This window comes from Palaemon carinicauda, chromosome 6 (assembly GCF_036898095.1).
Source record: "Palaemon carinicauda isolate YSFRI2023 chromosome 6, ASM3689809v2, whole genome shotgun sequence".
NCBI classification, from domain to species: domain Eukaryota; kingdom Metazoa; phylum Arthropoda; class Malacostraca; order Decapoda; family Palaemonidae; genus Palaemon; species Palaemon carinicauda.
In genome coordinates this window covers 168,897,784-168,909,234 of record NC_090730.1, presented here as the reverse complement: position 1 = coordinate 168,909,234, position 11,451 = coordinate 168,897,784, and the positions used below count along the sequence as shown (strand labels likewise).

The window sequence follows — 11,451 nt, the reverse complement described above, 5'->3', positions numbered from 1 at the left end:
CTTTACATGTTGATAATCCCAACATCTTTGGCAATACTGTATGTTTCAGTTTGCAAAACCAATTTTAATGTAATGTTTCATCCAGGCTATGCATTATTAAGCATTCTACTTTTCGGATACATATATTAGAGATAATCTTACTTAGTTGTCCTATCATCACTTTACATTGATATTCAATCATATCTTATACTGTATGTATTTTCTTGAATACAGTAATTTAGGATATCAAAATTTTGGAGTAAAGTATAGCAATGAAGGTTTGTGAATGTTTCACTGGAAATTTAAGTACAAGGCCAATATCAAACCTTGAATGAAAAGTTACTGTGTAACACAACATTTTTCTCCTCCATCTTATCGTAAATGTAGCTTAGCAGCTCACTTAGCTTTGCATCATTGAACTAGCCTTTAAAACCCTACCTATTGAAGTTCAAGAAGAGATGCTATATACAGTACAAGACACACAAAGTTGGGAAAATAACTGACAGCAATTTTGCTTGTCAGTCAGTAGCTTTAAAGCCAATAATATTAACAGAGAACTCTACATTTCAGATAGACACAATTCCTAAATTCCAAGAGATTATTCCCCATAATCTCAGTGACACTGATGAATTTCACAAAGAACTGGGCAAGCACAAAACCTCAATGGACTTGGTGGGACAAGTTTGTGCAAGAAATATTATTCACACAATTCTACAATGCTATAAAAACACTCTATGAGCAATTAAGGCAGAGTTTTCTTGATACAATAGTACACAAAACAGGAATGTAGGTTATAGGTTATGCATGCTTTAAATGTCAAAGTCTTATAAAACAAAGGATGCTTGGTAGTATATATATATAAAAAAAAATGATCTTGAAAAATTGCCAAATGAAAGGAATACTGTCAAGATATGAGCATGTAAATGTATTTGTGGATTTGCGATACTTTTCTTCACTTTGCTAACAAGGTTACAATGTTATGACAAATTCACCTAAACTTTAAACCTGCTTGTTGTGGCACAGTTTTGATATTCATCATTCACCCGACCTCTCAAGTTTTGTAAAGACGTTAACCAACTCCATGGGCAGTTTGATCATCCTAAAATGTGGGTGACTAAGTGACGGTATGCAATTTACAACATAGGCAAGGCTATTAATCCATATATTACAGTTTGTTATCATGTTGCCCTCTGATCTATATGCTGCAATTTCAGAAAGCAGAACTGTATGAAATATAGAATTATCTCAACCTAAATATCTGATGGGGTTACTCCACTGCTTACAATGCAACATGCATGGATTAATGTAAACAGCTTAGAATATTTTAAGGGTTCACTCAAATCCCAGATTAATTGCTTCTAGCCATTTACTCTCCATCCATTACCTTTGGTCTCTTATTACGTACCAACTTCCTTAGCACGGCTTTGGTTCAATTTTCTTTCTTTGAAGAAAAAGGCCTTGGGGTAAGGCCCTACAAACTTTAAAATAAACGGGTTGTCATTAGAATGACATTTGATTCACATAGGTTGACATTTGATAAGACATGACCTTCAACCAAATTGACAAGGAGGCACTAAGATTACTGTACTCCCCTCCGGACACTAAGGAAGGGTTACAGAAGATTAGTCTTATAAAAGAACCTATTGAAATACAACTACATAAATATTGTGTTCAGTATTTCTTAAAACACTTAAGGAACTGAAAATATAGAGAACGAGCAACAGCTTGTCAAACTTTATAACAGCTAAGGCCCCCAAATGCAACACAGAGCTAACCGATAGCTGGCTGAACTGAAGTACAGTACTGATGAACAGGAAGCTTCCCTACATATTCTTGAGTGCTGCATGCACTGTCTTAGACACTTACTTCTCACACTTTTGTAGAAGCATTGCCTACTAATACAGCACATGAAGAGATTTTGATATTTTATTCCATTTTTTGTAAAAGATTAAGTAAAATCAATCAATTTCTGTAGTCACTGTGTCTTTACTGGCCAGTATTTCATCTACAGTATTTAAATTTTATTATGACTTGGTGTGAATTTATTGGTTATTGCTTATTGCTTTCACTTTCCCAGAATTTCTCATGAAGACAAGGGTGTTTCTCAAGTAATATAGGTATACTATAAAAAAACATTTACCAATAAGATATTAAGGTTAAAGTTATGGGAAAATACTTTAATTTTCAGCATATCTAACCAGTGTTCACTCCAATTTTCATGTAACGAAAAAATCAAGATGACGAAAATTTGTCAATCAAAATGGCCATGGCAAAAGTGTAAAATGTAAATGGGAATATTTATTTCAGGTTTTTGATAGAAAAAAAAAATGTAAATTGGAGGAGATGAATTGGCTCGCTGAATGATTGTTTGATGTTTTTACTAGAAAGAAAAAGATTTGCAACATGTTGCTTTGGACAACTGTACACTCATCGTTAATCTCCCTTCTCCCTCACAAACACTATGTCATTGTGTTGGCCTGAATTTTCGACAATTCAACTCATGTGTTCCTTTATATAATTTGTGCTTTCATTCACCAAGGTAGTTTTTAATTAACCCTTTGGCACTTATGCCCTTGCAAAAGTTGGGGGAAGGCCTTAGCCAAAAAAGGACGTTCGCGAACAAAAGTATTTTTTTAAAAATCAGTACGCCCAAACTATAACAAATTAAGGCTTCTACTTTGATGCATCGTATTGGAAGAAAATTTAACTTTTTTACTTATGTAAAAAACATAACTAGAATGCTAAAAATTAATAAAAATTGCATATCGATTGTGAAATTTAAATATCGTAAATATTTTTTTTAGTAATTCATGAAAAATACAATGATGTTTGAGGATATTTTATAATACACAAATTGTGTAGAGTTGTAGATTTTTCATTTGAATTCAACCTCTTTCCATTAAATGTATTAGTAAGTAAGCTGTAAATGAATAAATTAATATCTTTTTTGGGGAGCGAAAATTTCCTATTTTCCGACCTGCTTATGTTGACGATTTACATTGTTACAATGTAACAAATAAAGAAGAGTAAATATTAAAGCCATCATTGTAAGGCCGATTAAATTTCCAATAAAGTGAATAAATAAAAAATATATGTATTGTTGAAAAAATATTGGGCAATGTACCGTTGGATAACAGAGTAAGTTTTGCAATTTTGTTGTAGGTGTTTTTATGTTAACATTTTATGTACAGTATAGAAGCGTTATTGCTTTTATATTGTATTATAAACCATATAAAAGTAAAAACAATGGGCTTTCTAATCATGTTTGAGACATGTATATTGCAGTTATTTACACACACACAAACCCGCCTAGAAAGATTTTTCTACGAAAGCGTAAATTGAATAAAATAGGTCACGTTGGAAATCGGCATAACCCTGTCATGCGTGCGCTGGTACGACCTGTTTTCTTTTAGGCTCCACATGTCCCTCAACCATCTGCCTACTTGTGGTGTGAGTTTAGTTTTCCTTGAGTGACGCATGTATTTACGATGAATTTCCCCAGAAAATAAGTTACGTACAACGAGGCAATTCATGTCATAATATCAAGGCAATAAATATTTTCACGTCATTGCGTCATTGGATCACAAGAGGCTTAAATCTTTGCTATTTTCCATTGTAATAAATATTGCCATTTTCATTTCCAAAAGCTAAACTCGGATTCTTTTTCCAATTCATCAGTTTATATCAAAACTTTTATCTTTGTCGCTATAAGCCACAGCTTCATTCACAGTTACTCACTGATACTTTATAGCATTCTCTTGGGAGATGAATAGAATTTTTGGCGGAAAGGAAGGTGGAGACAATATCACATTTAACTAAGGCTATATAAAACAAAATTCATTGAATAAATTGTTTCTAAGAAAAAAAAAAAAGATAACTTTCATATTAAGAGGATTAAAAGGAAAAAAACCTCGCAAAACACTGAAATGTATAGTAGAGTTGTATACTGTACAGTACTTAAGGCTGTTTATGATATTCATTATCATTTCATACTGAAAGTTACCATCATTTTGATTTACATTTGAGTCATCATTATGTTACATGAAGTAATCCAAAATAAACTTCTATGTTAAGACAATATTGTAGTGTAGTTACCATAAAAGCTGAAGTATTGCGAGGCCAAATAAATTCATAAAAAAAGGATTAATGAATACTTTTAAAATTGGTATCATACAGCAGAAATTATGAACAAATTTGGCCAAGCTCTCTTGGACCAATGAAACATATTCTTGGTTCACTAAGCAAAATGAAAATAAAAACTACTCACTGTTATATTACCTCTTTCTTATAGGTAAAAGTTCTACATATCTGTCATATAAAACTTTGCAATCATTCTACAAGCCTGGGTTTATGATGAGGAAAAACCAAGAAAAAATTACAATATAACAATTCAAAAAAATTACTTACGATAAGGCTTTCCAATGTCTTAGCAGTCACATTAACCATATCACTTAGAGAGACATCAACTGCATATATAGCATAATGAGACCACTCACATAAAACACTCAGCTAAAATAAGGATAGCCTTAACAACTTTGATAAGAAGATTTTTTTTTTCTAATTATTACCTTGAAGTTTAACTCTTAAAGCCCATAATTACTGTAGTTTCAAATTTTAATATGATACAATATTTCAAATGTTAATAAAACTGGGAGTTCCAAAAACATATACAGTATCTTCTTTTACATACATTCCGGTCATTGCCCTTCAAATTTTAATCAATCTTTCAACAAAATAACGAAGAAATGTCAACCACTTACGTTAGATGACTTCTTAAGCCCTGTCCACACGATCGAGCATGCCCGACGGGCAAACAGTGATACCAGGCCACAATAGTTAGTGAAAATGAGGGTTGATGACATCAAAAGCAGGAAAAATAAAGGCAGGGATCTGGCAACACTGTATGATGCCAGATCCCTGTCTGTGGTTTTCCCGCTTCTGACGTCATTAACCCTCACTCTTACTAACTATTGTGGTCTGGTATCACTGTTTGCCCGTCGGGCATGCTTCATCGTGTGGACAGGGCTCTACACTGAAATAATTTCATAAAAACACTCAATTTATTCAAAGGTACACACAACACTTGAACTATCGTATGCACAATCCTACATAGCATGTAATGTAGTATTACAATACCTTGTACAAAAACTTTCAGCCTGAGAAAAATAAACCTGTCAAAAGTGCCTTAGAAACTTCTTGCAGTAATGTAACAAATACAAAAATGTAATTTCATTAGTGTTAAAGCATAATTTAATATATACAGTAATGCTTGTCATATCCAAGAAAAGATAATTAGGCTTCATAAAAAAATATTTTGTAAATAATTAGAAAAGGCCTTTTACACCCTAATGTGAGAGGCCAAAAGGTGAAAAGAAGACACAAATGCCTCAAACTAAGCACTTGCCTTACGCTCTCAAGTATTTTCATTGAGATGTAGTCAATCCTATTCATGCACTTTTCTATGAACAATAGATATAACGACAGATACACCTTACATTCTTTTCTAATCACCACGACATAATATTACTTGGAGCCAATAAACCACAACAAAACTTAACATTGGCTCGGTGACACACAAAGAGTCCAAATTTTGCATGTATTAACCTTATCCTTCCAATCAAGGTTCAGTTCTTTTGAAACATTTAATGCATCCAAAACTTGTCCTGGAAAAATCACAACTACAATGCAGTGCACAATACACCTGTAACAATATCCTACCAATCACAATCTCTACACAGAAATTTATATTCACACCTATAACTTACACAATTTTTGTGTGTCCTAACACAAAATTTAATTCATATGTGCTTCTATTTGACACAGGAGATAATAGACCACCCAGAACTAACATAACCACACCACATTCCTTGTAAGTCCTGGAATGTGGGTCTGTTACCATGTGGGTGAGGCATCAGCTCAGACATGGCAAGAAAGTCACACTCCAGATGACTCCAACTTGGAGACAGGTGAAGGATATAATGGGAAAATACAGATTTATCCGGAAACATTTTTTTTTTACATTTGTTGCAACATATACAAATTACAATTTACATGTTTTGAATTAAAAAGAAAAAGAGATGCAAATCTCCTTTTTACAGGAAAGCTTTTACAAAACCCTCAATTAGAGATCGAATGACAATCCCTAGTTAGGGCAAAAAGTCAGTTGAAAAGAAGTAAATTGCACAACCTTACAACAAAATTAACTACGTTTTTTTTTTATTGTGAGACCAAGACACAGATAAATACTGATTTGTTTCATCACAACCCAATAAATCATAAACAATGAAAATTCAGAATCTTGAATGTTCTGACTCCAAAATCTTTAGTTTGCTAGACAGAACAACAACAACCCTCTTGACTGTTCATAACTGTAATGCTATAAAAAAAGAACTATGTAAAATTCTCCTATTATGTTTGCTAGGCAATTTATCAGCAATTCATGTTAATCATTTACATTTTATTTTCAATGCTCTTCACTTAAGCCTTTGTCAAGTGTTTTATTTTATGTCATTGGAATAATGTGATCTCGACTTAGCAAGTATTTATGGAATAACAAGGGTTCTCATTTATTGCCCCTTTATATGAAGCTTATTCCTATATTTTAGGAGTACATTTGATTTTGAAAGCTATTTAACCGATAAGCTCTTAATTTGGTAGCACTGGATGGTAGGATTTTTTTTTTTTTTGCACTAACCTCCTGTATTTTTCCTGCTTTCTTGATTTTAACTTTCTTAATCTTTGTGATTTATTCATTGTGTTTAACTAAGATGTTATGAAAAGCAAGAATAAAGTATATCGATATAAAAAAAATATTAAATAGGCATTTGCACCAAGATTGAATGTCTGAAATTACATCTTTAGCACTCTTGTTCATAACGTGTACAGTATTCAACTTTCAGATTTGTAAATCCTAGAGAGTAACACAATACAGTACAGTATTTACCTCTTTTATGCAGTGAAACTTATATTGTAAGTTCCTAAATGTTTTCTGTATGTTCTGCAGCTTTACGTCAGTGACATTTTATTTTGTGCTGTGTATAAGGGCATAGTACCATAGTTTACTTGTCAAGCTATTCCTGGTAGGGCTCGTTGTGGTTTCATGTCTTCACGTCAGATGAATCTACATCTCCTGTGTAACATCTCTTGCAGCCAGTAGTGTATGCCAAATCTCAGTGGTCCTACTAAGAGGTGTACACATGTATCGAGATAAAGATTGTTACTGCAGGCTTATCTGCTTCTTCAGCATTAGTTTCATCTGTTTCGTGGTTGATAAAAGTCATCTTGGTCCTTGGTCAGGTCATCTGTAGTGCTTGTTTCTCTTCTCTCACTATACCATTTCCTTTGCCCTTGCCTCTTGGAGCTATGCCTGATTTTTCAGGTTTGCTTGCCTGTTATTCAACACTGATCCTTTTGGAGTTCATGTACGACAGCCACTTCGGCTATACCACTCGTTATTCCTAGTTGCTGATAGTCACTTCCAATTGAGAATCTTACACGTTGTATTGGGAGAGGTGCATACAAAGCTCTATAAGGTTAGTCTATTGTTATTATTATCATCTACACAATATGCAATAGCTTAATGACAATCATTCCATAAAGCCAGTGGAAAGCAATTTTTCCTACCAGATAGACAAAAGAATGTATCACCACCTATGAATAAGTATCTGACCACATAACTGAGGTAACTCACCCACATTCCAGCAATCACATCTCGTATTCCCTTACCTTAATGTATATTTTGGATAATCTAGTTCTTCAATCTATGACAAAGAAACACATGCAAGATATTATGGTTCATAATTGTGTAGGAACAAATTACAATCATTAAGCAGTTTAAACCTACAATATTGAGTACATGAGAGAAGAGTGATCCTGAACAATCACGAGTATTATAACCAAACAAACCCAGAAATTGTAAGGCTAGGAAAATCTCTTTCTCTTGATGTACAATCCTCCTCAAGCATTAAAATTTACGCATTTAAAAACAGGCTTAAAAAACTTGTGCGGACAACACATTCCAAATAGAAAAAAAATTATTTGTATTAACTGTTCTCCTACCTACATCAGCTTCTTCCCCAGCCCTTTCTGGTTTATAATAATCCAAGAAGAACATCACAAGTACTGTATACGTTTGATCAAGCAGCAGCATCATCGTGAAGTATACAAACCTACATATACCACAGTTCTTCCTATAGAAATACGTATGAATTTGCATGAAGTTAACTTTAAAGTTACCTTTAAAAGAGGTGACAACTATCTCTTTTTGATCAAGCTGCTGTATTAACTCATAGTATCCCATGCCAAATATTATAAAGCTCCTTCTCCAGAAATACTATAAACTTACATGAGCAAAATATCAACAACGCTGGAATTGTTCTTTATGGATAGGGAGCATACTTACATGAAAACACACTACATTAAATGCCTAAAATCTCTGTTCCCTGAAAATCTCAAGTACAGCTCATGAGAATAAAAAGTATGTTGTAGATAACAAGGATCTACTAAAAACAACTGGTATAAATACAAACTATGCAGACATTCCACAGCAACACAAAACAACAAAACAATTGCACCACTAAATGCTACCATGCATAAACAATGCACCACAGTAATACATGGCAAATTACCAAACTAAAAATTCAAAGTGATTCAATTTTTTTTCTTTTTTTAAGTATAATGATGGAATAACAAAGCAAGATTAAGCATGCAATATTTGTAGGAATAATAAGAGGATCTTATCTGTAAAAGTGAAGATCCTTTCTAGCAAAAGAAATATATATGTACAAAACCACTCCTACTATTAATATTCTCACTCTAAGATTACTGTATCAACAGTGAACACACATCCAGTAAACTTATGGTAGTAGTTTTAGGTAGTCTTATAGAGCAGATACAACATGTATACCATTAAAGAGTAAAATAGAAGCTATACAAAACAAAGGCGGTGAATATGATTATTAAATACCTGTATGACATGAATATGTACTTAAAGACATGTTTACAGTCATATACAGCTTTTGTGCATGATTACCTTGTTACAATCAAGAATATTCAAAGTAATAACCACAAAAAGGGATTTCCCTTGACACTGCTCTTATAAAGTAACCGAATAATAAAGACAAAAGCATTTTCTTGATACGTGAACCTGCACTACATGCGCCTTTATCAGAGGAAGAAAACTATTCTCAAGTAACGTAAATTACCAGTGGGCACTAATTGAAGTTGGTGTATCCTCTCAAGGAAGGGAAACCACCACCTCATAATTTTTCTGCTGTAACGGTGAATTTAAACTGCTAAAGTTAGTAAGCAGAGTTTACGGTGAATTAGGTATGTAATTTTGTCAATATTCAAATGTTCCAATAAGAAAATTAAGATTTAAAAAAGGAATTTTGGCAAAGGAAAACTTATTTTTGGGGCATTCTTCAGTTTGCCTCGATACTCTACTCGATGTTGACACCAGACTGAAAGACCTCAATTAGGTGTGGAGAGGGGCGGCGCAGATTGGGTTTCTGGACCTACTGGCTCGCTTATCCAGTTCGGCAAAAGAATTCTCAGGTCATGGACGACGCCAAATTCCTTGGCATAGTCGGTCCCATTGATCCCTTCCTGGTTACCATGATTATTCATATAGACGTATCTAGGTCGGGCTAGCAAGATCATTCGGAGGAAACCTTTGTGTTCAAAAAATATTTCCCTCAGTTTGCAGCATTTCACATGAATTTGTTGAAACTGATGGCAGTCTTCATGATGCTAAATAGAATTCTTCCAAGAAGGAACTCCCATATAAAGATCATAGACAACCAATTGACAGTCTTCTCTAAGAAGAGGGGGATCCTGCTCGAGGATTCTCAATACAGTGACCCTTCCCATTATGAAGTTCCTTCGGAAGAGGAATGTGTTCCTTTCACCATTTCATCTGTCAGGTTCACTCTATATAGGCCTAGTATGAGACGCCCTATCGATCAGACAGACAGTCTTTTACAGTATACGGATTGGACACTGGACCAGAGTTCTTTCCAAGAGGTTTTGGAAATGCTTCCGGATCTCCAAGTAGACCTATTCACTACAAAAGAGAACCAAAAACTTCCACTATATGTACTGTAGCTCCAAATGTTGACTCTCAAGCAGTGGTCAGAGATGCTCAGAATTTAGATTGGAACAGATGGTCGTCAATCTACCGTTTTCCTCTGACACGTTTGATTTTGAAGGCTTTCAATATCCTTCAGGATTTTTCACGGACTGCTGTGCTAATAATACCACTCTGGCCCAACAAAGAAGGCCAAAAATCTTCTCCAGTTGCTTTCTGAAAGAGAAGCAGTTTGAAACCATGGCTCTGACCCTGCTTAGAATTCTTTGCCGAGATGTTTTTGTAAGGCTTAGTTTAGATTTCACTATATTCCACTGTAGACCTAACCACTGAAATATCCTTCTTGGAATTAGTCTCAAGTTTGTGAAGTTGATATAAAAAAAACCCTTGGTCATGAAGAACCTGATTTGTGTATTTGAGCATAATTCTTTTGTCTCCGCCAAAATCAGCCAATCGTCTAAATAAGCTATTATCTGAACTTCATGCAACCACAGAAGTTTGATCACTACCTTTAATAGCTTTGTAAACAGTCTTGGTGTGATATACCCAAATGACATTGCTTTGAACCTGTACATTCCCCTCCCGAACCAAAACCCTATGTAAGGTCAGAAGTGGTGGGCATTAGGGATGTGACAGTAGGTGTTTTAGATCTATAATACAGGCCCCTCGTAGTAATTGGCGGACATGCCACATGGTAGTCATTTTGAATGGGAGCGCACCTGATTTGTTTGTTGAGGAGAGACAAGTTGAATATCACTCTTCTCTCTGGGGAGTCTTTCTTTGATATATGTTCTAGCTTTTCAAAGTCAAGTCTTTGGAGATCACATAGCACTTTAACCCAACAAAATACTACATAGTACAATGAGACAGGAGTTTCTCTCATCTTACACCAAACAGCTCAGAACATGAACCAAGTTTATTTTTTGGCTATACTGTACTTGAAAGTTGTAGCAATGATAGACTTATAAGATTCTTGTACTCCATAGCTCTATCTTGAAAGCATCACAAAGGCAATTACTCTAATAAATGTAATTAATATGCATGGAACTAAAACTGTCAATTAATGCTTAGTGTTCGAAGATGATACACAAAAGTATCGTTTTTGGAGCATATTCATGTTTCGGCAGGGTTATAAAAAATACTTTTTACAGTAATGGACTTTATGGAGTAAAAAAACAATCCCTTGGGTGTACAGCTACCACAAACTTAATCCAGAGTGTAGGATTTGAGAGTAAAACATAATAAGAGAAATATAATTTTAAAAGAAAGTGCAGTAACCATAAAAAAAAAAACTATCAATGACTGCTATGAGGAGTTTAGTATGCTTAATAGAAAGGTAACTGAAGCAAAACCTGGTTTATTCACCAAGAAATTGTATCTGACAC

The 11,451-nt window shown here is 34.2% G+C and overlaps 1 protein-coding gene across 1 annotated transcript in view; it reads left to right on the top strand.

The window, feature by feature from the left end:
* Window positions 1–11,451, top strand: part of LOC137642817 (uncharacterized) — a 95,479-nt gene that overhangs the window by 32,367 nt on the left and 51,661 nt on the right. The window lies entirely within an intron of this gene.